We start from the raw sequence: 20344 nt of genomic DNA, 5'->3' as shown, positions 1-20344 counted from the left end.
TGGCGTCAATTCGTAACACCAAGCGAAGCCAGGTCTTTCTCCACCTGGTCCTTCAATTGGAGTGGAGGTCTCCCACTTCCAACGGCTTCCACCAGCGGGTACTGCATCGAACACTTTCAGAGCTGGAGCACTTTCGTCCATTCGAACAACATGACCTAGCCAGCGTAGCCGCTGCCTTTTTATTCGCTGGACTATGTCTATGTCGTCGAATAACACATACAGCTCATCGTTCCATCGTCTGCGGTATTCGCCGTTGCCAATGTTTAAGGGACCGTAAATCTTCCGCAAAACCTTTCTCTCGAAAACTCCTAGTGCCGTCTCATTGGTTGTTGACATCGTCCACGCTTCTGCACCATAAAGTAGAACCTGATCACATATACGTTTATTTTTTGGACCTATAAACAACCGTTAGATGACCAAAACTAGTATACTGTCTGTCCAAAATGTTGTGAGAATTTAAACTGAGGCAGGACCAGTATCCCTATCTTTATAGTATGTACATATCTCTGTAAATATTCTCCAAATTGTATACTAGTGGACTATACTGCAAGCAAAATTAAAGCTTCATCATCACAACAACAAAAATTGGCCTATAATTTCGGCTCTTCATGGCGATCTAAACATAGTCTCCAATACATTTTCCTGCATTAAAGTAATCACGTAATTTTATTTAGACTTAAATGCTCCAAAAGTCATAAATGTCTTCACAACCGAGACTTTAGTCTATTTACGTGCATTGAAGCGCTCGCTTCTCATCGGAAAGGTCAATTTATGAACCCTATGCCTGCGACTGTGAAACTTCCACATTCATCATCATCTACTAATGCAACCGTCAACCAAATAAGTAAGCATGATTTGGCAAAAACAAATACAACAAGCAGCTAACAAAATACACTACGCCACGAAACCAGACAGTTGAGCAAACAGACAGACAAACAAATTTTAAAAAAGTACCTGAAATTATCAGAGAAACGCCGGTAGTAAAAAGGTGCATATAAAAAATTCATTGTGGGTAAGATGAGAAGTGTGTGTGCAACTCCCAAGGAAGGCGAGTATGAAAAATTATGAAGCTTAACATTTATGACAGACACAACGGTTGTAGTTGTTGTTGCTGTATGTTTCTTTTGCGTGAAGTCAACTTCAAATGATGGACCACATAAATTTGCAAACAAAAAACCAAACCAGAGACAACATAAGGAAATACCAAAAGGCGAAAAGCGATAAAAAAATCATAATGAAACGCTGCATTCCAAGAACACACGTAATATAACTGTTTTATGTGATTTTTTTTTTAAATAATTTTTTATTTTCATTTTTATGCAGACATATTTGACTTTGAATGGTGCTGAATCAGCAGAAAAAAAAAACATGAAATATAGAAGAGTATATGCCACAATAATACTCAAGTCAAAGAGGTTCAGAAAGCCAAGTTAGACGAGAAATATATGTTTTATTAAAAGAAAAAAGAGAGTTTAAAAGACAAGAGTCAATTTCTATAACAAAAAACATCCGAAGACGTAGGAAATATGTATTCAGCACACGTGAGTCAGCAAAAAGTACGCCCACAAAAGTATGCAACAGGAAAAGTAAAAAAAAAGTGACAGTTAAATTGCACAATTCATATTTATCATCTGAAGAAACTCTTTCACAGTCTTCTCGTGTGGCAAATACTATATTAGAAGCGTGTGAAAATTTTCCTTGTTTTTTTCTGGAGACTGCGAACGGTGCATTTGATAACAGTTGCAAATGTTTGTCGGCAAATACAACCCTGCGTGTTTATGTATACTATCTTCTCTAGATATAGTTTCTACACATCACATTTTAATAAAATGAGCAATGAGAAATTTCTTTTTTCTGATGTTTTTAATTCTTCCATTATACCAAAATAGATGTTCAAGTAGATAGGAAGTTCGAAAATATGAGACGGGCGGTGTTAGGACGATGATGGCTATGGTTTTCCACGGTTCGCGATGACATGAGTTCTTTCTACACTGAAATATAAGCTTAATAAATCCTGAAAGAGAGAAAAGCAATTCCTTTACCTTTCTACCTGAATATAATATCAAAGTTAGGCCTTATGCGAAGCTATACCTTATTGAAGTCGCTCAAAAAATATAATTTTTTGATTCTTTTATCTTAAAGTATACGTTCTTAAGAATGTTATCTCAAATTTTTTTTTAATATTTAAGCAGTGGAAGCGAAGTTATAGCGTTTTGCATCTTGCTCCGCTACACTGGACAAAAGTGTACTTGAAACTTTAAACGCCATTTTCTCGAAATAATGTAAACGTCGTTGCGGTGATTTGGATTGCCGAACGAGTTTTCAACCGATTCCCAGTTTTTTTTTCAAATTGTTCGTAATTTATTTGCCTTGTACTTGAACGATTTTTTCGTTATATTTTCATATCGATGTTATGCATTTTTCAATACATTCCATCCCAATGAAAAAATTGCCTTTTTGAGAAAATCGTACCCGTTTTCAGAATTTTTTTTTTTTTTCATTTTAATGAATTGTTCAAGGACACCATAAGCCCCATACTAACGAAACTTTTTTGGTTTATGTTTTCAGTTGAGCTGATGGACTGGAATCGTAGTAACAACAAGCCTCTTTGAAAAAAAAAACGCATTTTGCATAAAATGTCATAACTTTGACAATTATTAGTATTTTTTTATATTCTTGAGCTGATTTTTTTTATCACAAGTATTCAACGATAATATGGATACGTACCCCTACAGAAAATAAAAAACATATACCTCACCTCACCATATATTTAACAATATATGATCTGTGTTCAAAAAATAACGGGAATTTTAAAAATTCCAATTGTCCAGTAGCATCTGAAGTACTTATTATGTATGTAGTAGAGCTCTTGGTATTCGAATAATCGACTAACCGAATTAACCGAATAGGGCATTATTCGAATAATAATAGATATTCGGTTTGCAGTATGCCGGTAGTCGTAAGTTGTCGACTATTCGATGAACCGTTCATTTCCGACTATCCGGTTAACCGTTCGTTGTTGAATATTCGTATAATGTCACGTCATTAAATTTCTATTTTTATCGAAAATATTGAAACTCATGAAAAATACACACATTTGACATTTTCACAAATAAAAACAAACAAAAATCAAAGGCTGCTTGGATTTCAAACAATTTTCATTTATTTAAAAACTCGCAGCATAGCAACTATTCGAATAGCCGCAGGTGAACAACTATTTAAATAATGGTAGTAGAACGACTATTCGGATAGTCACAATGTATGTTATTAATCGGTGAATATTCATACGAACGGTTACAAACCGTATATTCGAAAAATCGGTTAGCGGGTTATTCGAATAATTTTAAGAGCCCCAGTATGTAGCAGTCGCTACGGTTAGAAGTGTTTTTATGAGCTTGGCGATTTTCGTTTCTTAAAAGTTCAACCGTCATAGTTCGTGAATTCTAGGCCAAAGACAAAACTGTAACTATGTTCCAGCGTCCATATTCGCCAAACATGACTTCGTGTGACCTTTTCCTATTTCCAAAAATAAAGAACATATTAAAGGGTCGTCGTTTTACAAAGGTAAAAGAGAAATCCCAAAAATCGAGTTTGTGAAGATTGGAAGAAGCGCTGGCATGAGTGCATATTATCGAATGGGGACTATTTTGAGAGCGACAACATTGCTGTAGACGAATGAGTAAATAAATTTTTTTGCAAAACTCGAAAATTCCCTTTAGTTTTTGAACACAGATTTTATTTTAGGCTATTGCAAGAGTTGCATCAGAAATAATTTTATAGAATTCTTCAGATCAATTAGTTGTGTAAAAATGCTATTAAACTTCTAAAGCTCCCTCCTCCCCTCTTGTATATTTGTATTGCAGTTAAAAAATCACCAATCACTTCTATCAACTTCTCAAAAAAATATTAACCGTGTTAGAAACTGAAACTGTAGTTTATACGCAAAACTCCGTAGGAACTTACGTACAAAACGTTAATTAATTTTCGTAATATTTCACTGAACTCCACTCAAAAATGCACCTGTGTGCCTTTTCGACCCTTTTACGCAAAAACCCCACTAGCTACTTGCTATAAAACAAATTGACACGATTGCTTGCGAAGCACGCCAGAATACCCGACTTTCAATTGAAAAGAATACGTTGCTTAAATGCAATTAATTCTTTGAAAACTTCTGCAGACCGACAGATTTATAATTTATTTATAATGCGTACAAAGTGGAGTTGCTACAAAAGCATGCTTGAAAACCAGAGGGAGCTACAGGGTAGCTGACAGCATAAAAGCTAAGAAAACGAACTGAAGAGGGATAGTAACTGTTGCATCCCCTAAATGTAGCAGGTAAGTGTAGAAACATTAAAGAATTGATATTACGTATTCACTTAAGTATGTACAGTTGTGAGTTGCGATACTCACAATTTATGTGGAATTAATCTATTTGCAGAGAAATGCGCTCGAAAACACATGCAACACATGAAAAGCCACTTGAAAAGCGCGCGCAGTAAAATTGGGGGATAAAACAACAAACGGCAGAGAACTCCATGTGTTAGTTGAGGAAGGGGGTAAGGAACACGGTAACGCGACACGTTACGTGCAGCGTGAAATGTACCATGCGTAGCGCACACATATCATTATTAATGCATAGCTCACCATTGAATTATATATTTTGCGCATTTGAGGTGGAAAATGCAAAGCCCTAAAGTAGCAGTGCAGAGCGGTTACTCTACCCCCAGGGGGGTCAGGACAACACATGCACAATCATCATTTATGGCAAATGAAAAGTACGTAAGCACTTACGTACTACATACACGTATGTATGTATGTAAAAAGGGGTGCTTATAAAATGGAGTAAAAATGCGAAATTGTTAAGTTGGCGGCGCTGTGGGCTCTAAACCGTTAGAGTTGGGGGGTTCAGTAAACTCACTTATTTTCATTTTATTTATTTTCTCATTTTTTGTTTTTTCTTTTTTTGTTCATAAGCTGTTGGCTCCAACGCACAAGTGCATCGATAACATGGAAAAGCAGTTGGAAAACGGTATAATCGTGTTAAGAGGACAATTGGTTATTCATGACGGCAAACAACAACAAAAATACAAATAACAAACAACAACCCGTTGGCTATATGGGCAGCAAAGGACGTCAATGGTACGTTTATATGTGCATGAGTATATGTATGTATGTATGTGTAGTATAAACATTGAGGATAATAGACTGACTGCAGTTCGATATGGACAATATAGTATGATTGGTGGGTCAGTTCAGATATTGTGTTGTTAATTGTAGTGAATGAAGGAAAGAGGGAGTCCGGCAATCTCGCTATGCTTTGCATGCAATCCATCTCCCATGTGGGAGTTGTGCGTTATTTTAGTTGCCAATTGATTGTTTTGAAAATGTGTTGGACAACGGACATTGAACACGAAATTGTTTGAGTGCACATAAAGAGTAAAATAAAATACGCTTTTGTAGTACGAGTACATGATGGTGATGATGACATGTGTGCAGCGGCAGATAATGGAAATGTACTGGCACACTTATTTACATTCGAATACGGCTGCGGGCATATTAATGGTGACCCAAGTTACATAATTGGAGAAATGTGTATGGAAAAAAATAATAAAAACAGAAATAAATAATAAAATTACAAAATACAAAATAAAAAAATAATAAAAAAATTAATTAATAATAAAAAAAAATAAAAAAAATAATCATGTAATAATCATGTAAAAAAATATTTATTTAATTCAAACCTTTCTCTGTCTTATAGCTACATATTTAAAAAATAATTTCTGAAATTAAAAAAAAAAAACAAAACTCCTCCATTGCGTTGTCAGCATCACTCCTGACAGGATCATCCAAAATGAAAAAACAAAAAAGGTGAAAATTGGAATTTTGGAATTTTGGCAGACATTTTTCCCAAAAATAAAAATTTCAGTCAAAATTGCTTGACATTTTGTTTTTTTTTTTTTAATAGTTGTACTTGAAAAAAATGAAATCCTTCGTTCAAGCACGAGTAAATTGTATCTCGAACACCTCTGCCAAATTTCATCAAGATCGGTTCAGTGGTTTTCGAGAAAATTCGACAACCGACTTTGAAAACACGGTTCCGAGAAAAACGCGTTTAAAGTGTTGAGTAACAATAGTACTTGACTTGGAGCGGACACCTTCCAAAGCCTGTATCGCCGAAACTATTATTCGGATAGACTTGAAAATTTCGGAAAATATTCTTGAGATTTTGTGGCTATTAATAAGCCAAAAAACAAAAAATCGATTTTTTTTAATCCACGAAACCCATGTAACCCCTCAAGTATTAACCTTGATCTCCCCGACGAAGAACATCATTTCATTTTTAGTATCAAAAATTTTAAAAGATGGACCCTAATTCATAATTTTTCGAACATCTGGCTCTTCACAAATCTGCTAAGAGGCTTGTTAAATTTAATCAAGAAAGCATTGCAGACCTGTCCTATTTTGCGTTTTTTCTAACAAATTCTTAAAACAATTGCATTATTATGTAATTTTGTCAAAAACAGCACTAATATTATGCCTAACACTGTAGCCATACCAAATATAGTTTCTGTATAAGTTTGCAAACGGGAATGGAAAAGCAATCATTTCTATGGTATGAACTATACGTAAATAACCAGTACCTACACTAAAATCAATCGTTTATTGTTTACCGTTGTATAGTTTCAATAGCTCTCTTTGGAAAGTAATAATTTAGATCATGCAAAACGTTACACAGCAAAGCGATTTCACAAAGGGAAACAAAAACGATTTATAAATATCTTCAAGCGACAGTTAAAAAATGTCAAATATTTACATACAGCCTTTGTTATACTGGTCCCAACATATTTCTAAAAAAAAAAAACAACATAAAGGACTTAAAATTTGATTTTTAAATTCAAATGTCGTGTTTAGCTCTGCTTAAAGCTAATAAAAAATAAAATTACTAAAATTGCAGAGCTCACCCACAACCTGGTTTCAAGTTGACTGCCAATTAGGGAGTACTTAATTTCAATTTCCCCATACATTACTTTCACATGCAACCATGTGTGTACACACGTATGGAAAACTCCCTGAACATTGTCTAGACTGACTGCTTACAACATACGCGGCTACTGCTGCTAACTGAAGGCGTTAATGATGGCGTAGCATTTGGTTGGTTGGCAACTGGTGTTGGTGGTGAGTAGCCGTTGGTTTGTGGGTTTTCGCAGAAGACAGGTGTGCAAAAAAACACAAACAAAGACTGTAGAATAAAAGTGAGCAAAAAAAAGCGAACGTATACCCGGCACTTTATTCGAGCAGATAAGGAGCCATTAATTAAGAGAAAAATATTTATTGCACAAGTAAGCAGGTACAAACATATGTACTTGGTTGTGTTAAAGCAGTGCGGGGAGCATTACAGTGGATTCTTTGTGCTCTTTTACATGCATACAGTCATTAAAGTAAATGTAATAAGATATTAGTAGAATTTTCGTGGATTTTAAAACTTTTGTAATTGATGAAGACTAGAGGACAAAGGTTAAGAAGCAGGTAATTCGAATCAAGATTCCAATGTGGCCTGCAATAATGAAGAAAATCTTTCAGAGAATACCGGAATTTTATAAATTTAGATAGACATCGGTTGAAAGACATTTCTATGAAAAGAAGATCTCTTGAAAACTCCGAATATTTAAAAATACTATTCGAAACCATAGACAATGGCATCTGCAGAAGTGTATCTAATCTGTCTCATCCTCTCTGTCTTTTCTTAGAAATCGAATATCTCTTCAAACTCCTTATATGTCTATCTATCTCACATACTATCTCTATGTGCCTTAAATTCTCTTCTTATCTTCTCTATATCTCAATATTAATGTCTATTCCTTTCGTTTTCCCTCTCTCTATTTATATCTTTCTCTCAACATATATCCATATCTATCACTCAATCTGCATCTATCTCTCCCTCGCTCTCACTCGTTATAAATGTAGACATCGGTTGAAACACATTCCTATAAAGAGAAAATCTCTTGAAAAACTCCGAATATTTAAAAATACTGTTCGAAACCATAGACAATGGCATCTGCAGAAGTGTATCTAATCTGTCTCATCCTCTCCGTCTTTTCTTAGAAATCGAATATCTCTTCAAACTCCTTATATGTCTATCTATCTCACATACTATCTCTATCTGCCTTTAATTCTCTTCTTATCTTCTCTATATCTCTATATTAATGTCTATTCCTTTCGTTTTCCCTCTCTCTATTTATATCTTTCTCTCAACATATATCCATATCTATCACTCAATCTGCATCTATCTCTCCCTCGCTCTCACTCGTTATAAATGTAGACATCGGTTGAAACACATTCCTATAAAGAGAAAATCTCTTGAAAAACTCCGAATATTTAAAAATACTGTTCGAAACCATAGACAATGGCATCTGCAGAAGTGTATCTAATCTGTCTCATCCTCTCCGTCTTTTCTTAGAAATCGAATATCTCTTCAAACTCCTTATATGTCTATCTATCTCACATACTATCTCTATCTGCCTTTAATTCTCTTCTTATCTTCTCTATATCTCTATATTAATGCCTATTCCTTTCGTTTTCCCTCTCTCGATCTATATCTTTCTCTCAATATATATCCATATCTATCACTCAATCTGCATCTACCTCTCCCTCGCTCTCACTCGTTATAAATGTAGACATCCGATTTTGATCGAAGTTTTTGGAATAATTATCCTCTGATCCTCTTTATATCTCAATCTTAATATCATCTTTTCTCCCTCTTTCCCTTTTACCTTCCTCTTTCTCTCCATCTATCTGTACCTTTCCCTTTACCTTCCTCTTTCTCTCCCCCTATCTGCACCTTTCTCTTAATCTATATAAGTATCCTTTCTCTCAATCTATATCTATATCTTTCTCTTCCTTCCTCTCTTTCATTACGTTCTCAACTCTAGACATCCGAACGAAGTTTTTGGACGATATTGGATAAATTTTTCATTAACTGATAACAGTGAAGTAACATAAATTCTGACTTTTCGATCAAGAAATCTATCCTCCTATAAAAAACCATTTCAGCCCTTAAAGAACAGCCACGTATACAAGCAAGTCTGCACGAGCACCCCAACGTACTAATTAAAATCCTAATTATCAACGAAAATCGAGGTAATAAAAATGTGACGGCTGACAACCGACCTGCTTTCCGTTCGGCCAATATTTGAGCAACGTCAACGACACACCCACCTTCTCACACATGTCTAGCTATTGTAGGTGATTTGGCAACCATGAAATATGTCACAGCCAATTCGTGGGGGGTGCCGAAAGCAAACAATAGCCAAATGCATATCGGCGGTTACGGAGACCAACAAATGAGGAAAATTATACGAAAAGGGTGCACGCACAGCAACATGGTGTGTGTCTGATTACATACGACCACAGCCAGCAATATGGCGTAAAGCCCATATGAGCTTGCGTTTAGGCGAAAGGGAGAGTGTGTGAAAATGAGGCTTTGTTGGTGGCGACTGACCAACAGACAGATAGAGAGCTGCATATTGCAGCAACCGCACTCGTATGTGGTGCACCACTAAATGTGTCTCTGCCACACCCGCACCTAGCTGCATTCACAGCAGGAAACAGTTAAGCTGCCCAGGCTAAACCGAATTGCAGCGGCGCAATCACCACACTTGTCAGCTGTGCTGGGAAGTAAGTAAGATATCGGGTGCAGATAGGTGAGGTGTGCGGTGCAAATGTAAAGCGGCACAAATTCGAAATTGATTTTTTTCCTGTGCGCGCCAAAGTCGCGCGGAAGGGACATTCAAGCATAAAACCGCTAATGATGATGTTGTTGTGGCTGCAACCGAAGCTGTTGTTGTGGCGGCTTTGGCAGGCAAGTAAGCTGTCTGCCGACTGCATGCAAGTGCCTTTAAGTGCGTTTGTATGAATGTGTCTACTTTATTGCAGTTGATTGCTACCAGCTGCTTCCATAAACGATTGAAATATTATACATATGTGTGAGTGTAATAAGTAACAGCAAATAGCAGCGAATCGACAAATTGCCGTACATACGAAGTGTGTTCAATAAATAACGGGAATTTTTGTTTTTGAAAAAAAATGTATTCATTTGTTTACATTAATGTTGTCGCCTTTAAAATTGTACCCATTCGATATCATGCATTTCTGTCAGCGTTTCTTCTACTTGTCGAAACAGTTCTCGAACTCGATTTTTATACTCTCGCAACAAAAGTTGCTAAGAGAATATTATAGTTTTGTCCACATAACGGTTGTTTCAAAAGTTGCTAAGAGAATATTATAGTTTTGTCCACATAACGGTTGTTTATAAGTTCTAAAACTAAACGAGTTAGATATAAGGTTATATATACCAAAGTGATCAGGGTGACGAGTAAAGTCCAAATCCGGATGTCTGTCTGTCCGTCCGTGCAAGCTGTAACTTGAGTAAAAATTGAGATATCTTAATGAAACTTGGAACACGCGTTCCTTGGCACCATAAGAAGGTTAAGTTCGAAGATGGGCGGAATCGGACCACTGACACGCCCTCAAAATGGCGATAACCAAAATCACATAAATAGCTATAACTAAGCCATAAATAAAGTTATGAAAATAAAATTTGGAACATAGGATCGCATTGGGGAGGGGCACTTTTGAATTTGTTTGGAAAATTGGGCGTGACCCCGCCCCCAAATAGGTTTTTTGTATATATCTTGCAAACCAATAAAGCTATATAAACTAAACTTTCTGCAATCGTTTCTTTTAGCCGTTTCCTTATACAGTCCAAAAATGAAGGAAATCGGATAATAAACACGCCCACCTCCCATACAAAGGTTAGGTTTAAAATGACTAAAAGTGCGTTAACTCACTAACGAGACACGTCAGAAACACCAAATTTTACATAAGAAATGGCAGATGGAGCTGCACTCAGATTTTTTTACAAAATGGAAAATGGGAGTGGCGTCGCCCACTTATAGGTCAAGAACCATATCTCAAGAACTACTTGACAGATTTCAATGAAATTCGGTATATAATATTTTCTTGACACCCTGATGACACTGGTGGAATATGGGCGAAATCGGTTCACAACTACGTCTACTTCCCATATAACTCAATTTTGAATCCTTCTGATTCGTTCACTTTGTAATGTATACATAAGGAACCGATGAAGATAGCGAAATAAAACTTTACACAAATACTGTATTTGAGCTGTTACATCACATGTGGAAAAATTGTCAAAATCGAACTTTTCAAGGCCCCTGATATCAAACATGAAAAACTCAGTGCCTAAGGGTAATTTTTCACCGAAAATATAGGTAGATCTCTAAATAAATTGCGAGAGTATAAAATGTTCGGTTGCACCCGAACTTAGGCTTTCCTTACTTGTTAGCATATCCTTCGGCTTTATCAACGATTTGTCATATGCTTGTAAAACAAAGGCTCTTTAAGGTTCTCTTTATTTTCGGAAATAGAAAAAAGTCACACAGCGAATATGGAGGAGGCTGGTGCACCGTTATAGTATGGTTTTTGGTCAAGAATTCACGAAGAGGTAACGAAGTGTAAACTTTTAACAAACGAAAATCGCCAAGATCTTAAAAACACCGATAGCCCTAGCAAATGCAATTTTTGATAATTACACTCTCGAAACGAGCAAAATAAAAAAAAATAACAATTCGCCTTATTTTATGAACACACCTTGTATATCGACAACTTACTTCACTTCAAAATTCTTTTCCTTTCATTTTATGTTTTCCAAAAAATATTAATGTTCACGCGTGCAAAATATTTTCGCCATTTTTCTTCAAATGCAATTAGTCAAGTGCAACAGACGATGCGAAAAAACAAACCGCTGGATTCCACAGACTCTCGTTGATAAGTATGTTTGTTTGTTAAAATTCTTTTTTTTTTTGCATTCCTTTTGTTTTAAATTTTCTGGCACTTCGGTAATTTAATATATTTCCTTTTATCCTTTCAAATGGTTTCTGCAGCCGATTGCCGACTGCCGTTTCCCGTTTTCTGTTGTTACTCCATTACCAGCTGTCAATATGAATTTTTCAACAGCAAGGAACTTTGGCCTCGAGCATGAATATTTCCAAATGTCTCCCCAACATTTCGTTCGTTATTTAAAATGACATTCGTTTTAAATGTGCAAGTGGAAACAATATGGCTTTGAGCGCGGGGGGAAGTAAATGGGGTGTTTGCATATGTAGTAGCGAGTGTTGTGTACTCTCCCAGCTTGTAAAATTTGTTTGAATTATTGATTTTTTTCTTTGGGTTTATTTTTAGTAGGGTTTGTCTCTTTCGCTGCCAACGCTGACAGTAGTTAATAAGCTTTAAAGTGGCGTATACAGATGCTATTTCGGGAAAGTACATAAATAGAAATGCTAAAATTGCTAAACATATTTTTCGAACAAAAATTGTGGGAGTGTGAGAAGATAACGATATACTCTATTTTGGCTTTAAGAGGTTACATGGGTTTTATCGCGTAAAAATGACCTATTTTCAATAATTTTTTTTTCATGTATAAAATTATTTATTTAATTCAAACTTTTTTCTGTCCTCTAGATACATATTTAAAGAATAATTTTTGAAATTTAAAACTCCTCCATTGCGACCTCATTTCCGGTGACCCCTCGGAAAAAAGGAGCTTCCGCGTTGTCAGCATAATTCCTGACAGGATCATCCAAAATGAAAAAACAAAAATAAGTGTTTTAGGTAAAAGCATAATCTCGTGCTTGAAAGAAGGAAAGATAAAAAAAGTTAAAATTGGAATTTTGGCAGACATTTTTCCAAAAAAATAAAAATTTCGGTCAAATTTGCTTGACATTTTGTTTTTTTTTTTTTAATAGTTGTAATTGAAAAAAGAAAAAAATCCTTCGTTCAAGCACGAGTAAATTGTATCTCGAACACCTCTGCCAAATTTCATCAAGATCGGTTCAGTGGTTTTCGAGACAATTTGACAACCGACTTTGAAAACACGGTTCCGAGAAGTTCCGTTTAAAGTTTTAAGTAACAATAGTACTTGACTTGGAGCGCACACTTTCCAAAGACTGTATCTCCGAAACTATTATTCTAATCGACTTGAAAATTTAGGACAATATTCTTGAGATGTTGTAGAAATTAATAAGCCAAAAAACAAAAAAATCGATTTTTTGAATCCACGAAACCCATGTAACCCCTTAAGAAGCGGGGGTAGCCTTCTAAGGCTTAGGATAAAGTTAAGTTGAATAGACTTTGTACTAACACCGAAATCTGTAAACAACTGTCTATATGACGCCAAATCATATAGACAACTTTCATATCAAGAACTCGATGGTTAAAATTGAAATGTCTCCTGGTTCTTTATACATAATAATAAATACATCTATAAACTGACAAGAAACAATGACTTAATATCAGGCTGAAGAGTATTGTATCGTTTTAAAGAAACCCTATTTTCGACTTTTATTTAGGGAAGGTCGTTAGGTTCAATCAGGTCTGTTAAAAAATTAGATAAATTTTCATTTTTCTCAAAAAATATTTATTTATTCATCAATTTATATTTTGTCCCCTTCGAAGGAGACCCACTCAGATATAATACGTTTTTTTCCAATACTCGAAGCAATTTTAATATACACAGCTCTCAGCATTTTTCTTTAGCAGTATTGGCCTTGGCTCTCCTGGGCTCTTCCATTGGGATCATTGGACCATTGAATCGCCTTCGACATCATTTAACAACTCCTAAGCTATTCATATTCTTTAAAATAAGACTCATTCTGGATTCTCCATTTCTTTTCAGCGACCATCACCTTAAGGTCTGTCAACAGGAAAACTGCTGTAGAGCTAAATCCAATGAATGTGGTGGGATGCATACCCTGATCCATACTCTGATTAATGATAGGTTCAATCCGATCCTTTGATGTCTTTACCCCATAAATATCTTGATCAATTACATTTTACGGTGATTCAAAATAACTTTTTTGACCAATGTGTTCATCATCTTCGGTATTAATATGGTTTATATGAGCTTCAAAAATTAATAACGAAAGATTTTTTACCGTGTCTTATACACGGATATGTTATAATGTTATCTTGTGAATGTATCTTTTGATGATTAGATATAACTACGAAACCTATGGATCCAATTCTCTCAAAAAACCAATACACACCAATCAACAAGTCTAATAAATAAAAAGGTGTAAAAAACAGGTCTAGAGTGAAAGAAAGAAGTCCGAACAGCAACTCAACTGAAAGAGTAATATGTAGTATGGAGAAAATTGAGTACAGGGGTTTTATAAAGTTGCTGATCTATCAAGGATATTCCATTTAACGACCCAGAGAAAACACTGCTGTTTATAGGTATATAGGTTAGGAATGAATAATTGAGATTTGGCTAAAAAAAAATATTGAAAAACCCCTCACAAAGTAGCTATTTATTCGCAACTGCCAAAAACGACAGAAATACCTCGTGGAAATTTGTTCACAACATTGTGTAAAATATAAAGCATTTTATTTAAACGTTTTTTACGAGTATTTCAAAAAATATATATATTGAATATTTACTTCCAAACAATCAGTGTCAACGGCTGTCAGGCACTACACGTTGACAAAATGCAACAACAAAGAGAATAAATTTATATAAAATACATGAAAAACAACGCACAGGGCTAGCAATATGCCCTTGACCGTCGAACAACCAATCATACAATATACTCCTACATACTACATACATATGTATGCAAAAATCGCTTAAAGCCTATAGCTTCCGATCTTTGATACACACACGGCGACTATATTCAGCGCTTCAATCATTTATCTTTTTGTAAAACGCCGTGATTTTTGTTGTTTTTACATTTTTAAAAATCAGTAGTGCAAAAAACAAAATTACAACAACAAAAATCAAAAAAAAAATTATAATTTATTCGCATTTCACTGCTGCCTGCGGTGATGTGGCGTGGACAAACTTCGTTGGGCTGGCTGGCTGGCTGGCAAGTCGGCGCAAAGTGGGAGAATTCAACAGTCCGTACTGGCGCTGGCTCTGACAATGAATACGCGTACACACCTACAGTACTTTACACGAACTACAAGCGCAGTTGGTACTCCCCGAGCATCATGTCAATGTCACTTTAATGTGAACGCGACCAACTGTCAGCTGAGTGTGTTCTACTTCTTTTTGTATGTTTGTATATCACTTGTCATTGGTGTTGTTGTTGGTGTTCTGCCTGCAATCATTCTGTCTTTCCACTTTGCAGTTCGTTGCAGCGCTTTGTTTTTTCTTCACTTCACTTTTTTTTTAATTTTTTGCTTTTGCTTTACGCGTTCACAAAATGTATGCGCGCGGGTGTGCAGAGTGTGATGTAAAACATGGCATGCCATGGCAATGGGCTGGGCCGGTCCCCTCCCCCACACTGTTGTCACTAACGTTGGTGTTTGGCCTAAGGGCATGTAATTGTTGTTTAAGTGCCGCAAATGAATACTCCCGCCGCCGTTATGGCCACCACCATCTCCTCTAGGCAACAGCAATAACCATTTGTCATACTCCACACATTTAATTGGGGGAATTGAACCCTGATTTTAAATGACAGTAGTATATTTTTACATACATGCCTGCATTATATAAGTAAATTTGCTTTAATTTAAACAATTCAAGTTTAATTGAAAGTTCAATGCGACGGGGTACTATTTATGCAAAAGATTTGTATGGGAAAGATTGAGGGCTCTGCAGGATGAGAACAAAAGATGTAGCTGATGAGCTACTCTTATTTGCTTAACTAATGGTTGTTTATTGTCTCAATGAATGACTGTCACTATAAATTCTTTTAATGATGTCATGAGGCAAGTAACAGCAATTATAACTCTGGAACAGCTGGACAGATTTTGATGACCTCTGTATAATCTTCTATAAGAGTGTACTGTAATGATATCGATATCATTGGAAACAACACCCGCTCCGTTAGTTCTGCTTTTTCCAGACTGGATAAGGAAGCGAAGCGTATGGGTCTGGTGGGGAACGAGGACAAGACGAAATATCTCCTGTCATCAAACAAACAGTCGGTCGAAGCCGAGGAAGAGGGAGATCTCCACTCCGATGGAAGGACCAGGTGGAGAGGGACCTGGCTTCGCTTGGTATAACCAATTGGCGCCAAACTGCCGGAAGGAGAGACGCGTGGCGCGATGTTGTGGACTCGGCTGTAACCGCGTAAGCGGTGTCTACGCCAGTCAAAAAGAAGAAGAAGAATGTAATTATAGAATTATACTCTGTTTTATGCTCTTTATAAATTAGTGTCTTTCCGGGAAGGTGTTACGGAAGAGGTTATATGTATATTGGCTTTCATAGTTTCTTTCTTTAATTTCTAGTCGGTTTTCTAACTGTTTTTGCTGAAAATTTGATATTTTTTTCATCGGGTTTTTAAATATAGGTGGCTTCAAATCACCATGAGAGTATAAATTCTCATGGAATATATGCATCAAAATATCGACATACGCTCTCTCTACTTTTATCTATTGTACATATATTTTTCTTCAACTCTCTCGCACTGTTCTCTGAAGAGTTTTGCGGACGCATGTTATAAAATTTACGGTTCAATAAACTTTGCAACTACTTTTATTCCGCCACAAAACTATTTCCCTATAAAATTTCCGCCACCAACTGCTACTCGTACGAAATTACATTTTCTGCGCATTTATAGATAAGTTGGTATGTAAACTTAGTTATTACTATATTTGTATATTTACGCAGACACTGTTGGCAGACCCTGTGGGAATGTCGGAAAGATTCAAAAGTAAATTAGCTTTTTTAACGATGAGGTCAACTACTTACTGAAGCGATAAATAAGAAAGCGATTAGTGGATAGAGAAACAACGTTAAACACAATTAATATTTTGGGATTTGACTTCTTTTTCTGGTTTTTTCCAACTCTCTACGCCTTGATATATCTTAAATCAAAAATTTATAACACTTTCGCTATCATGTTGTATGCCAAAAGGCATCTTTGTATCAAGAAAAATCATCTCATAAAATCCAATATAGCCTTTTCGCACAGCCAAATTAATTGATCAATTAAAATTTTAATTGAGAAACCAGTTTTTGCCCTTCACACACTGACGGCTACTCGATAATCGATCAGCTGTTATACATTTTTGTTTTTTCTTTTCATAAGAAGTTGGTAAGTTTCAACAGCTGATTGCTATTTTCTCAAGAACCACAGCCATTATTTCCAGCAGCGACATCTACTGTCGGGTAGTATTACTGCTACTGGGCAATAGTACGCAGACAAAGAACGCTGATTTGCATTTCATTTTTAACTCGATTAAACTTCAATCAAAAATTAATATAGAAACTTGAGATTTTTATTTTGTATGGTAAATCGATCTAAATCAGTGCTTTAATCGAGAAAAGGCCTGTTAATTGATCAATTAGCACCTGTGCGAAAAGTCGGTTCATTTTAGAACTTATAGGTCACTTAATTTGACGAAAATCAGTATACTTTTTTACCCGAGATACCTACAGGGTTTCATAACACCATTAGTACATAATACAAGACAACTATGAACAATTTAGCCTACTACGATGCAGCTCATTCTATGCCAACAATATCTATGAGTGCATAAAAGTACATAGGAACCCCAACTGGGGGGGGGTTCGAACCCAAGTAAACGCAGACAAAAATATAAGTATGAGTACAAAAATGCAGCAACAACAAACCAATGCCTATGTGAGGCCTATGCTATGCTGGCAGTTTAGGCTTGAAAAACGACAGAACTTGGAACTCTATATGTATGTATGTATGTACTACAAAATAATACCAAAAGCACACACAGCACGATTTAAGCATAGAAAACTGGTAACAATCCAGCGCTTTATCAACGGCACAAACTTCACTCCGAGCAACTATCTCCTAACGCCTTTAGCGATAATGTGAAGCTCGCTCGCCGCAACTGCGCCGCCAACCACCACATCAGCACATAGCTGACACACGCGAATTGGCGGCGCTGCATTGCGCCCCAACAAATGTTCTTCGTCCTGCCGTTGGTTGGCAAGTGAGTGAGTGTACGCAATAAAAGCACTCCATCCAACTCCAATTCATATCTGCAGCGCAAAGAATATTAAACCACTAAAATGCCACTTTAGCATGCAAGTTTTGTGGCATATTTTATGTTATTGTTGCAGCGTTGATACAAGCGCTCTTTTTATTCTAGTACGAGTGCTTAGTGTAATATGTAGTGTTAAGTGTTGTTGTTGCAGTTATGCTTTTGTCTCACCCCTCCTAACAATATGCGCCGCCTAATCTGTGGCTGGACTAGTTCTTTAGCTTATTGCTGCGTTCGTTTTATTCTGCCTCTTTCGTTTGCGCAGCGACTTAAGTTCGTCAGTTGGCGGCTGCTATTTTGCTTGTTTTAGCTTTTACCTGCTAGTCACTCGCATATCCTGGGCGAATTCAGTAGCCGGCTTAATGCGAAATTTAAGTAGTTACTGCTAACTGTATTGCTTTTATCTGCCTTGTTTAGTTCGCTTCTTGTTGGGCAACTGATATTTTACGCTTTTTGTGAATGATAACATTACATATTCTGTTTAAGATAAGACAGAGAGAGAGAGAGAGTATTATCTACTTGTGGTTTTGAAATATTACTCAAGTTTCAATGGAAAATTGTCTAGATAGTAATGAGGATAATAGCGGCTAAGGATGATTTTTGATAATGGAAAGAGCAAAAAGCAAAAGAAATCTAGAAATGAGTATTGCTGGAATTGTTACTAAATTTGGACCTATGTATGTAGTTGCTTGACTAAAAATAATAAAGAAAGCTAGAAGGAAGAAAACGAACAACGTTGAAAACAATGATATAACCTTTAAGACAACAACAACGTTGGGAACTATAACGAAACTTTCAAGAACTCATTGCTTATAAAGGTAAATAAGGTTTGATGAAACCCGCACTACCACTGACTAAAAACTGGGACAACCAAACCAGTTCACCATAGTATCCAGAAGGCTTAGAAATTAAACGGAATACAATTGACCATGAAGTCACTCAGAAAAAACTGGGAATACGTATGTTAATCGGTTATAGCCCATCCAAAGGCTTTATTTAGCTTGAAGAACAACCATTCTTGTGATTCAGGTTGGAGCAGAAGATTTTTGTCGTCCCACGAAAATTTGCATCGACGTCACGTTAGCCCAAAACTCGAATGACCTCCCAAAAACCAAACTGTTCCCATGACAGTCAGCAATACTTAACCGTACGGGTCCGGATTATAGATCATAACCAATTGAGGACCGTGAAACTGTAGACATATCGCAATTTTACTTCGGGAAGGTTTTCTATTAACATATTGGGTTCGACTATATATATAAATATATATTTGGCGTATGAACCGCTTTAAGCGATTATAGCCGAATCCACAAGAGCGCGCCACTCATTCTTCCTTTTTGCTTTTTGGCGCCAAATGGAAACACCAACTAACGCCAGGTCACTTTCCACTTGGTCCTTCCATCCATCGAAGTGGAGGTCGTCCTCTTCCGCGGCTTCGACCAGCGGGTACTGCAACGAACAATTTCAGGGCTGGAGTGTTTTCGTCCATTCGGACAACATGACCTAGCCAGCGTAGCCGCTGTCTTTTTATTCGCTGAACTATGTCAATGTCGTCGTATAAATCGTACAGCTCATCGTTCCTTCGTCTGCGGTATTCGCCGTTGCCATAAATCTTGCGCAGAACCTTTCTCTTGGAAACCCTAAGAGTCGTCTCATCGGATATTGTCATCGTCCACGCTTCAGCGCCATACATCAGGACGGGAATAATAAGCGACTTGTAGAGTTTGATTTTGGTTCGTTGAGAGAGGGCTTTACTTTTTAATTGCCTACTCAGTCCAAAGTAGCACCTGTTGGTAAGAGTGATTCTGCGTTGGATTTCCAGGCTGACATTGTTGGTGTTGTTAATGCTGGTTCCCAAGTAGACGAAATTATCTACAATTTCAAAGTTATGACTGTCAACAGTGACGTGGGAGCCAAGACACGTGAGCTCTGACGATTTGTTTGATGACAGGAGATATTTCGTCTCGTCCTCATTCACCACCAGACTCATACGCTTCGCTTCCTTATCAAGGCTGGAAACAGCAGGGTTCGACTATGGCAAGTTAATAACCAAGTTAAGTAACCAAAGCTTCGCTAAACTTTCTTTCCTTTATAATTTTCTACCAAGAATATAACCAAGTACGTAAACCCTATCAAGAGAGTGTAGATGTACCTTCAAACGATCTTATTTTCGTAAAAAAACACAAATTTCGCACAAAATCTCAAATATGCTAAACCTGGAAACAAGTATTTTACATAGAACTCGCAGAATTTAAGAAATTTATTAAATGTTGACGAACAGGATAATCGGGTGTGC

The 20344-nt window shown here is 36.5% G+C and overlaps 1 protein-coding gene and 1 long non-coding RNA gene across 6 annotated transcripts in view; one reads left to right on the top strand and one right to left on the bottom strand.

Moving 5' to 3' along the window:
• Positions 1-20344, bottom strand: part of LOC105215904 (stathmin) — a 204731-nt gene that overhangs the window by 158020 nt on the left and 26367 nt on the right. The gene's annotated exons all lie outside the window — the stretch shown is intronic.
• The window catches only part of LOC128920463 (uncharacterized), a 30135-nt gene continuing 12260 nt past the window's right edge, over positions 2470-20344 (top strand). The window contains exons 1-3 of one of the 4 annotated variants that reach the window (XR_008470529.1): positions 2470-4335; positions 4391-4775; positions 4975-5139. This is a non-coding gene — a long non-coding RNA (uncharacterized LOC128920463). The remainder of the gene's footprint in view (positions 4336-4390; positions 4776-4974; positions 5140-20344) is intronic. The other 3 variants (XR_008470528.1, XR_008470531.1, XR_008470530.1) reach the window with 3 other exon arrangements.

This window comes from Zeugodacus cucurbitae, chromosome 3 (genome assembly GCF_028554725.1).
Source record: "Zeugodacus cucurbitae isolate PBARC_wt_2022May chromosome 3, idZeuCucr1.2, whole genome shotgun sequence".
NCBI classification, from domain to species: domain Eukaryota; kingdom Metazoa; phylum Arthropoda; class Insecta; order Diptera; family Tephritidae; genus Zeugodacus; species Zeugodacus cucurbitae.
This window is presented reverse-complemented; position numbering and strand designations above follow the sequence as displayed.